Here is an 11,822-nt window from a genome sequence, read left to right on the forward strand (position 1 = left end):
GCCTCCTGCGAAGCGCTTCTTTGTTGTTTCCTCCGGTGTTTATAGTGGTCTGTCCCTGCCGCTTCTGGTTGTCAGTTTCAGCTGTCCGCTGTTGTGGTTGGTATATTGGGTCCAGGTCGATGTGTTTGTTGATGGAGTTTGTGGATGAATGCTATGCCTCTAGGAATTCCCTGGCTGTTCTCTGTTCTCTATTCACACACGCAGACAACAAGCAACATGAATTCGACTGGGACAACACTACTATCATAGGGCAAGCCAGACAGAGAACAGCCAGGGAATTCCTAGTGGCATGGCATTCATCCACAAACTCCATCAACAAACACATCGACCTGGACCCAATATACCAGCCACTACAGCGGACAGCTGAAAGTGACAACCGGAAGCGGCAGGGACAGACCACTATAAACACCGGAGGAAACATCAAAGAAGCGCTTCGCAGGAGGCTCCCAAGCACTGATGATGTCGCCTAGCCAGGGGACGAAATGTTTGCAACAAAAACTTCCAGCTCGGCGAACAGAACCACAACATTGATTCAAGTGCACAATGAATCAAAACCCTTTCTTCTTGACGATTGTTTGATCCTGTCACGTTCCTGATGTCTGATGACACCCAGTATCGCTCTATGTGTTAACTGCCGCTGGGTAGATCGAATTGCAGCTTTTGACTGCACCTTGTGCAGCTACTTCAGATCTTAAACCAACAGAATTCTCCGCACAAGAGACGAGGCAGCACAAACCTGAAATGGAGGCTGGGATTCTCCAGATCTCTATGAGACTCAGTACCATTCTACACGTATAATCCTCACTGCAGCAATCTAATATCTGAGTCTATGTGTTTCTCAATTTCCTGCAGCTGTTCGACAGAATTCCTAACTCCTGTCTCATTGATCAACTGATTGAAGGCAGATAGACAGCCAGAGACAAAAAGGATAGGGTGTTATCGAGCATACAATAAATCTGGCAGCTAGGAAGCTTCGCTGACAGTGAATGAAAAGCAAGCAATTAGAGGGGTCGACACGTCGGCCCACATGGCATAACATAGACACAGTTTTTAAGGGGGTTATGACTGATCGGTTTCTCAACTTCATTCTCTTACCTACTCCCTATAATCTTTGAACCCCTTACTCATCAAAACATATCTATCTCTGTATTTTAACCTGAACAGAATCCTGATATAGGATTTGTAAGTCCGTTTGTGCTTCAGATATTTCTCCATTTCGAAAATACTCTGCATCGCTGTTCTTCCTTCTAAAGTGCATAACCTCACACTTTTCCCACCTAGTATTCCACCTGCTTCTTTTTGCTCACTCTACTCGTCTGTTGTTCTACAGCTTTCACACTTCTGCGACACAATCTGTCCTTCAACCTCTTGTTGCAGATGACACAAACGTGTCAACAATGCCCTCAGTCCCTTAGTCCTGGCTGTTATACCGTATACAGTTGTGTTCTTAATACTGACACCTGTCGAACTCCACACATCAACGGCTGCCATCCCGAAAAAGATCTTTTTATATCCACGCTCTGTCTTCTGACATTCAGCCAATCCTCTATCCATGCCAAGCATGTTGTTGTGAAAGCGAAATTTCGTTTGACAATTTCAGTTTGACTTATTTTTGTTTTGTCTGTCTGTAAACATTAGCATTAGTAAAAGGGGAGGAATGTTTTGTTTGGATTTTCGGGGACCTTTCAACAAAGCCACTGAAGAGGTGGACAAGGAAAATTTGCTTATGTGGGATTGCAGCCAATGTACTGGTTTTATGATTGACACCTAACTATTAACAATGCGGTTCGATGAATTTGAAGGGTGGACAAAATCTGAAATTTCCGTATTTGTTGCTAACACGAAACTGGAAGGGAATGTGAGTTGTATGGAGGAAGTATAAGGGGCATTAACTGTTTGTGAGTTTTAATGTTTTTTTATTCATTTATGAAATGTGTCCATCTCTGGCTCGTCCATCATTTTGGTCCCATTTCTCATTGCCTTGTGATGGTGGCGGTCAAATGCTTTCTTGACCCACCATAATCATTTGGGTGCAGGGACAGACACAGTGTCGGTACAATGGAGCGTGCCTCGGAGGAATCCTTGGAAATGCTGGTGTTCCGATGCACCTGTAGCTCCTGTCCTGCCACGCCAAGTTGTTCCGGGGTTGTGAATTGCGGTTGAAAGAGCTTTACTGAGTGGCCTTATGTTTGTACCTGATTACAGACAATACAGCCACCATTTTATATGTGACGTCCTCCAGTACTTACAGCTCCTGTAGTTTCTCACCATATATCACCTCCTCCATTCCCTTCTGCGCTATTGATATCTCAAACATCTTCAGTCTAGTTTACACTTCGGATTTTCCATAACCTCTTTTATTTTTATTTGTAATCCCTCAGAAGCTGTCATCCTCTGTATTACTCTAACTAAGTACAACACAGGCGTACCTCTTTAAATTTCAATGACCGGCAGTGGCTGGATGTGTGAAGTTGGCACTTTACACCCTCAGTAGACCCGTGTCAGCTCTTGAAGCCTCGACATCTCCTCTGTTTTGATAATCTCAACAAACCCCAAGCAGTGTTCCTATTTGCTGCACCTTCTCATGTCCTGATGGCCCCGAACACCAACAGCCAACACTGTTCCCTGATGCTTTATTCCCTCCAGTCACTGCAAGCCGTCCAACTCTGTAGCTTTCAAAAATGTCCAGTACTCACAATTCCTTTCTATCATTTTGCATTTTGTTCATGTCTTCATATCTCTGTAAACAGCCCACAAATAACCTTTTTGACTCTACAAATTTACAGCACTAACAAGTTACCATCTCCATATTTCTCCAGGTAATCAGCTTCACGCTCCAACACTGTAATGCCCGATCTCCCCTCTAATCCTCCTCCTCTTTCTAACATCTTCCAGCCAGGACAGCGATCCTGTAATCAGCAGTAAGGGTTAGGATGTTATAAATCTCAGCTGAGTCTTGAGGCCAACCATTACCTGGGAGTCATAAAGGCAGAGAGCCTATGAGTGACAAGCGCAAATCCAGATAATATAAAGCAGCAGCGATATTTGGAGGCTACAACATTTAGAGTAGCAGAAACAGCAGAGCAGGTGGCTCTAAATTAGCACAGAGTCACAGTATCCTGAACATGTGAGGAAACAGGTTGGAGCAGGAGCTTGGTGCGAGCTCACACCTAGGAATGATAGAAGCAACAAAATTAGAGGATATAAATCAGAGTTCTCGTCGTACCTGGGAGTCACAAAGATGGTAACCTTGTGAGGAAGCAGAATGGAATGAGGGCTCGAGATTTTCTCGTAACTGGGGTCAAAGAGACAGTGATACTGAAAGGAAGCTGAATGGAATAGGAGCTTGAGGTTTCCTCTTAACTGGAAGTCACAGAGACGCTGACCCTGTGAGGGAGCGGGAGGATTGCACGTATCTGGGAGTCACAGAGACAGTGAACTTGTGACAGAGGGGAGTGGAGTGGGAGCTCAAGGATTACTCATACCTGTGACTCACAACGACGGTGAGTCTGTGAGTGAGTAAAGTCGAGTGGCAGCTCGAGGTATATACGTACCTGGGAGTCACAGAGCCGGTGTCTCTGTGTTGGAACGGAGTGGAGTGGGTGCTGGAGGATTACACGTACCTGGGCGTCACACAGATGTTGATTTTTTGAGCGAGCAGAATGCATTGGGAACTCGTGGATTATATGTCGCTGGGGTTTAGAGACGGTGACTCTCTGAATGAGTAGAGTGGCGTGTAAACTGGAGGATGACACATATCTGGGCGTCACAGAGATGGTGACCTCTAATGGAGCAGACAAGAGTGGAAAATTGTTGAATACCCTTACCTGAAGATCACAGAGATGGTGACACTGCAAAGGAGCAGATTGTAGTGGGTGCTGGAGGATTACATGAATCTAGGAGTCACAGAGACAGTGACCCTGTGAGGGATCAGAGTGGAGTGGTATCTGCAGGATTACACGTATCTGGGCGTCACAGCGACTGTGGCCCTGTGGCGGAGGAGAGTGGACTGGGAGCTCGAGGAGTACACGTACCTGGGAGTCACAGAGACAGCTTTCTGCAGCTGAGACTTGCCATCACTGAGTTTGAAAGATTTGCAAGAGACATCACAGAAAAAGCTGCACGGTCATTGGCGGATAATAAATCGTTATTAGCGACATTGCTATCAGAGAGTAAACTTTTTTTTTCAAATTCTGACGGAAGGGTTCAACTCTAAAATAAGACGAAAAAGTGAAAGTCTTAGCAAATATAATGAATTAATCTCAGTAAGCCACAGTTTGAGAAGAACTTAACCCTAATGGTATTTCCCTGATGTTAACTTTATGCTACGTAATTAATGCATAAGACTTGATATGTTGCAGTTTAAGACATTGAGGCACATGCTTATCAAGTGGAAGATGTATTCTGTTACATTGCGATTTTATAGCTCCTGTTGGTGTTCCAGACAAACACCGGGTCTTGGACCTCAGAATAAGATTGGAGGCTCTTGGGGCATCAGTGAATGCTGAGAGTTAGTTGGATAACACATACAGAAAGAAGATCACCTGCAGACATGATGGCCCAGAACAGGGAAGGGAATGGGTGCCCAGTCAATCGAAGAGAAACAGTCAGGAAATGCACGAACAGTCTGATGTGTCATTCATAATTCAATTTTCCAGCTTGGAAGATGATGAAGATGATAGCTGCGCCGGGGGTGTACGCACAGCCATGTTTGTGGCACCACAAGCAGCCTGACCGAACAGGAAAGGAGGGAGAAGGAAGGAGGAGCAATTGTCAGAAGTGATTCAGTAAAATAAATGAGATGAAAACATTTTTGTGGCTGTCATTTTAATTCCAGGATGGTGGGGTCAAGAATGCTACTATGACTACAGGACATTCGTCTGGGGTGGCAGTGAGCAGTCAATGTTCACATCAATGTTGGTAGGAATGACATGAGTAGGAAGGGTGAAATGATCTGCGAATCAGAATTTTGGGAGCTGGCTGGATGGTGAGCAAGCAGGAGCACAAATTTAGTAGGCCCTCTAATATTCCAGTGCTATATACAAGTGAGAACATGAGTTCCAAGCAGATGAGAGCAGGACTGGAATGATGATGCAGCAGGAAGGGCTTCAGGTTCCTGGGATATTGGGGCTGGTTATATGGAAGGTAGCAACTGTACAAGCTATTTGGGGTAACAAGTGAGAGAACTAGTACTGAATTCCTCGTGGACTATTGAGTAGGGATTAACAATAGCAAGGTGTGCGTATGGGATCTAAAAAGGAATAGTAGAGGAAACTACAAGGATTCACAAAACATTTGGAGATGCAGTTGGTACTAATTTACAATAACAAATTTAACAGTGGAGAATGGAATAAGAAAGAATGTCTAAGTCACAAGTACTCAGGATGGACGTGAATACTTGGAGACTGGGGAGTTTCAGATGCAGATTTGTGTGTTGAAATCTGATGTACTGACAACCGAGAGTCGGCTCAATCAATGACAGGACTGGGAGTTAAATAATGTTGGATAAAAGTATTCCGAAACGATAGAGGGGAAGGAAAAGAATAAAGTGTAGAAGTATTGGTTTAGATTTGTGTTAGTTAAGGTTTCCAAGAGAAAGAGGATGCCTCAAAAGACAGAACAAAGTTTTCTGGAGCTCCAGAACAAAAATTGTACAATTACACGATTGTTGGATACCGACTAATGAAAAAGATGGAGAGAATAAATATGAAGGAACATTTGATAACGGTGAACATAGTGTAGAGTAGATATATTGAGAAATTTTAAATATTCAGATATAGATTGGGGTAGTGGTAGTGCAGGGTCACGAGGGGCGTGGCCCTCCTGGAGTAGAGCTTACTACAGGAATATGCGTTCAGCTCAAGGCAGCATGTACTGTTGGACATGGTCCTTGGTGAAGAGGTAGGACAAGTAGACCCAGTTCCCGTGGGGGAACGTTTGGTGCACAGCAATTATTTTATTGTAAAATTCAGGATGATGGCAGAGGATGATATACAATAATTGTGAGTGAGAAAAATTATGTGATTGGGAGCGGCCTTCAATTAGGCTTGAATGAAGCTGGGAAGGTTTGACAGGAACACCAAGTAGGTCAGAAAAAAGAAGAAAAAAAATGAACAATGGGCTCCCTTTTAAAAGGAAATGGTTGGGTCTAATCGAGGAATGATTCCTCAAATAAGAAAGGCAGGATTAACAAACTTAACGCTCCCTGGATGACGGAGAACAGTAGAATTGGTATCAGACAGAGTCGAATTGTAAAACAGGAAGAAAGCTGGAAGTTCAGAGGGGAGATGGTAAAGCAGATGACAAAATTGCGAACCAGGAAAGAGCTGTCTGAGAATCTTCTGTGAGCGTCTCTTACAGAGCGGGTTAAGAGATAGAGTAAGGCTGGTTCAAAACAGAAAGAAGATTTATGTCTGGAAAAAGTTCGCTGTGAGCAGGTCGGATACACTTGGAAGTGTTGTAGATGTATGTTCAATTGAAACTTTCAACAAACGATTGGATGATTATTGATACAAAAATATTTTAAGGAAATGGGGAAAGAGGTGATCATTACTCAGCAATGAGTTCACATGAAGAGCTGGTGTTACCGTGATCGGGCAAATGATATCCTTCTGCCATAAAACGTCTATGTCGCTTGATGTGGTGCCTTGAGAGTCCGCCAAATCCAATAATATCCTATCTCTGTAACCTTATCGATTCTGTGCAGTATATTCCCAACTCTGTCGAGAGTGTGGCGCTTGAAAAGCACAGCAGGTCAGGCAGCATCGGAGGAGCAGAAGAATCGACATGTTGATGAAGGGGCATATACCCAAAACGTTAGATTTTGAAGAAGGGCTTAATTCCTAAATATCGATTCGCCTGCTCCTTGGATGTCGCCTGACCTGCTGAGCTATTCCAGCACCACATCTTCACTTTGATCTCCAGTATCTGCAGTTCTCACTTTGTTCATATTCTGATATCAGCATGGTGGCAAAGTGGTTCAGTGTTCACCAATGCTGCCTTCGAGCGCCAGGGACCTTGGTTCGATTCCAGCCGCAGGCGAATGTCTGAGATGAATTCAAACATTCTTCTCATGCCTGGGTGGCTTTCTTCCAGATGAGGTTTCCTCCTGCAGTCGAAGCTTGTGCAGGTTAGGTGAATTGGCCATTCTAACTTGCCCTAAGTGTTTAGGGATGTGTGGGTTAGTGCATTAGTCCCGGCATGGGTCTGGTTTGGTTATTCCTCGGAGGGTCAATGTGGTCTTCTTGGGCCAAATGACCTGTTTCTACAAAGTAGAGATTCTTTGATTGGGTGTAGGTTTGCTTGCTGAGCTGGAAGTTTCATTTTCAGATGTTTTGTTACCATTCTAGGTAATATGTTCAGTGAGCGTCCAGACGAAACACTGCTGATGATTCGTGCTTTCTATTTATATGTTTGTGTCTCTTTAGGTTGGTGATGTCACTTCCTGTGGTGATGTCATTTTCTGCTCTGTTTCTCAGCGGGTGGTAAAGGGGTCTAACTCAATGTGTTTGTTAGTAGAGTTCTGGTTGGCATGCCATGCTTCAAGGAATTCTTGTGCGTCTCTGTTTGGCTTGTCCTATGATGGATGTGTTATCCCAGTCAAAGTGATGTCTTTCCTTATCTGCATGTAAGGATACTAGTGAGAGAGGGCTACAGACTCCATTAACCAATGCAGCCCTCCTTAGCTCTGTAACTCGTAAAAGCCTTATAAAAGTTCTTTTTCTGGAATCTCTCCCAGCCCCAACAATCCTCTCTCTATATATAACATTTCACAAGTCCTTACAGCTTCCCCTTTCTCTGTAACTATTCGATCCTTAGAAATCTCTCAATCTTTGAAATCTCCCGATCTTTGAAAGCTCCTCCAGTCACTAACTCCTTCCTGCCCTGAAAAATCTCATTGCTTCCATACCCTCCTCCAAACAGTACAATGTTCATTATGTCTGCAAATTTCACCAACACCTACAATCTGCCCATGTCTTTTCTTTGCTCCAGTACCTAAAATTTTCCCTGTTGTGTAACCTATTTCAATGTCTGACCAGCTGTATAGCATCCTTTCACCTTTACAGCTCTCCCAATTGTGTAACCACCTTCTGCCCCACACAGCTCAACATCTCTATAAACTCCAGATATTAAATCCACCCCGATGTGTGGAAACACCTTGAGCCTTCCCTATCTCTCTAATGTCCACCACATGTTTAAAGTGGAATAACTCCACAGACCATCACCAACTCACCTTTCATTTATACATATGTGATACATGGCACGGACCCCTGCTAACTCCAAGGCAGCTCCAATAGTGGAAAATAGCCCAAAGCTCCTGTTTATTTCGTTTATTAATTTATTTCCATACCTTACAAGACATTCATGAGCTAGAAGGGTTTTTCCAACAATCGATGATGAATACCTGGTTATCATAGACTGCTAATGCCAGAATTTATTGAATTCAAATTCCACTACCTGCAATCAAAGAATTCGAACCCACCATCCCCAAAGTGTTACCTGCATCTCGGAATTACGAGTCCAGCAATAATGCCATTAGGCCATCATCTCCCCTTAAGCATCTGTTTATATCCTTTTTTCTGTTTTCCCTGACTATTGCTTGGTTAGTCTGTAGGAAATAAAAATAAACCATATGTCATAACAAGAATTAAATTACCAGAGTACACACCACCTATTCAGTGACTATAGTAAATAGCTGATTCATGTTCAGTTCAGTAAACATGCCATCTTTCAGTCAGCAAAGCGATTGAAAATAACAATGAAAGAAGGGTTTTTCCAACAATCGATGATGAATACCTGGTTATCATAGACTGCTAATGCCAGAATTTATTGAATTCAAATTCCACTACCTGCAATCAAAGAATTCGAACCCACCATCCCCAAAGTGTTACCTGCATCTCGGAATTACGAGTCCAGCAATAATGCCATTAGGCTATCATCTCCCCTTAAGCATCTGTTTATATCCTTTTTTCTGTTTTCCCTTCCCCCAAACTACCGCTTAACTGCAGTCGTGCTTATTTTGCCCACTACCTATGTCATGTGTGTGCAGATGCAGAACACAGTGAAGAACAATAGGTGTCTAAACCTTTATTGATATTCCACCAAAAGGAAGAAAAAAGGTTACACGCGAGAAGCCAGTGACAGGCAGTGCACTTTAAAAAGGGGCAATGCTGCGTGATCAAACAGTGAAGGGGAGGCTAGGGATTAAATCAAAATAGAGTTAGAGGGGGAAATAATTTACTCCACTCCCTGTGGTGCCCACCTTTCCCTGAAAATCTCGAGGGTGTTGGGCGACACTGCATGCTTATTCTCGAGGGATACCGGGGCTCTGACATAACCGTGGAAGAGGGGTAGGCAATCGGCCCTAATGACCACCTCCACGTCCCAATTCCTGCACCTCTAATAGCAAATTTGATCTGGCCCAGGAGCAGGCGCACGAGGACGTCCTCTGACCAACTCTCTCCCTTCCACAACGGGTGCCCAAAGATCAGGAGCGTGTGCAGCTGAAATGCAACCAAAACCAGAGAAGAATGTTCTTAAGAAAATCAGAAAGGGAGTGCAAGTGCCCTCACCCATTATATATATTGTCCACGGACTCCACAGCACCACAGAACAAGCAGTTGGGCTAGGAGTCCGTGAATCACTGCAAGGTTCTGTGTATTTTTTTTCTCTTTTCTTCCCATGTTGTGTGTGTCCACGTGTAAGACACAGTGAACGACAACCCGTGTCCAAATCTTTATTCAATTTCCACCACCGGGCAGAAAGGAAATACGCAAGCACCCAGTGACAAGCAAAGACCTTCTCATCAAAGGGCAATGCTGTATAATCAAAACAGTGAATAGGAGAGCAGGTATCAAATCAGAATAGAGTTGGAGGGAGAAAGAAAACATTCCACTCCCTGCCGTACCCACCTCTCCCTGAACAGCTCTCCTTCTCCAGGGACACACGGGCTTGAACGTAACCACGGAAAAGGGGCAGGCAATCGGCCATAACGACCCTTTCCATGGGCTGCTGCCTAGACTTGTTTATGGCCAGTTTGGCCAGGTCCATGAGCAGACCCACGAGGAGGTCTTCTGATTTACCCTTCACCCTCTGCAGTGGATGACCAAATATGAGAGTGTGCGAATGAAGTGCAGCCAAAAACAGAGGAGGAGGTTTTCTGGAAAACTAAAAAGGGAGTGAAAATTCCCACAGGCCATATATACATAGTCCACGGACTCCACAGCACCACAGAACAATCTGTTGGCCTCGGAGTTCTTGAACCACAACCAGCTCCTGTTTATTTCGTTTTCTGCTTTCTAATTCTCTATTTTACATTTTTCATTTTTCCCCTTTTTTCTTTCCCCTCACACTTCCGTCTAACTGTGGTAGTGCTTATATTTTCCCCAGCACCTATGTTGTGTGTGTGCAGGTGAGAGAAAAGTGAAAGACAACAGGTGTACAAATCTTTATTCAATTCCCACCACCAGGAAGAAAGGAAACACCAGGGTGGCCAGTGACAAGCAGTTCCCTTCTCATCAAAGGGCAATGCTGCGTGAATAAAGAAGCGAAGGCAATGGTAGGGGTTAAATCAAAATAGAGATTCTGTTTATTTTTTCTATTTCTTTTGTTCTTACAGAATCAGTCTCCTCTCCTCTCTTCTCCCCTTTAAAACTCCTGTTTATTTTCTTTTCTAGAGTGATCAGTATGTCTGACACACATGTTATTGTTTTTATTTTTTTCTATATTCCCCACACTACTGCCTAACTGCGGTAGTGCTCATTTTTATCCCCAGTACCTATGTTGTCTGTGCAGGTGTGAGACATAAGGTGGACGAATCGTTATTCAGTTTATACCACCAGGAAGAAAAAAAAAGAAACACCCAAGTGGCCGGTAACAAGCAGTGCCCTTCACATCAATGGGAAATGCTGTGTGATCAAACAGTGAAGGAGAGGGCAGAGATAACATCAAAATGCAGTTGGAGGGCGAAATAATACACTCCACTCCATGTGGTACCCACCTCTTCCTGAACAGCTCAAGGGTGTTGGTGGACACCACGTGCTCCTTCTCCTGAGACACCCGGGCTCTAACATAACAGTTGAAGAGGGGCAAGCAGTCGGCCCTAACGAACCCCTCCACGGCCCGCTGCCGTGGCCAGTTTGTGGCCAGTTTGGCCAGGCCCAGGAGCAGACCAACGAGGTTGTGCTCACACTGGCCCTCACCCTTCCATACCGACTGCCTGAAGATTAGGAATGTGGGTCTGAAATGCATCCAAAAACAGAGAAGAAGATTTTCCAGAAAGTCAAAAAGGGAATGCAAGTTCACACGCCCAATATATACATGGTCCACAGTCTCCACAGCACCACAGAACAGGCAGTTAGACTGGGAGTCCGTGAACCACCACAAGCTCCTGTTTATCTCGTTTTCTTCTTTTTTATTCTAAATCTCCTGGTTACTTTTTCTCTATTTTTCTTTTTTTTCCTTTTCTTCTTTACTCCCACATTACCGCCTTATTGCGGCAGTGCTTATATTTTCCGCAGCACCCATGTTGTGTGCGTGCAGGTGAGAGACAAAATGAAAGACAACAGTTGTACAAATCATTATTCAATTTCCACCACCAGGAAGAAAGGAAACACCAGGGTGGCTAGTGACAAGCAAGGCCCTTCTCATCAAGGGGAAATGCTGCGTGATCAAACAAGCAAAGGCAAAGGTAGGGGTTAAATCAAAATAGAGTTGATCTTTATTTTTTCTTTGTCCCTTTTCTTCTTACAGAATCAGTCTCGTCTCCTCTCTTCTCCTTTTTAAAGTTCCTGTTTTTATTCCACAACACCACGTTATAGTCC

The 11,822-nt window shown here is 44.0% G+C and overlaps 1 long non-coding RNA gene across 1 annotated transcript in view; it reads right to left on the reverse strand.

Annotated features, from left to right (window-relative positions):
• The window catches only part of LOC122544675, a 9,278-nt gene extending 2,539 nt beyond the window's left edge, over positions 1 to 6,739 (reverse strand). Inside the window, exons 1-2 of the long non-coding RNA XR_006310436.1 lie at positions 6,588 to 6,739; positions 2,801 to 2,909 (exon numbers count right to left, since the gene is read on the reverse strand). This is a non-coding gene — a long non-coding RNA (uncharacterized LOC122544675). The remainder of the gene's footprint in view (positions 1 to 2,800; positions 2,910 to 6,587) is intronic.
• Between the last annotated feature and the right edge of the window lie 5,083 nt (positions 6,740 to 11,822).

Source organism: Chiloscyllium plagiosum, chromosome 50, assembly GCF_004010195.1.
Source record: "Chiloscyllium plagiosum isolate BGI_BamShark_2017 chromosome 50, ASM401019v2, whole genome shotgun sequence".
Taxonomy (NCBI): domain Eukaryota; kingdom Metazoa; phylum Chordata; class Chondrichthyes; order Orectolobiformes; family Hemiscylliidae; genus Chiloscyllium; species Chiloscyllium plagiosum.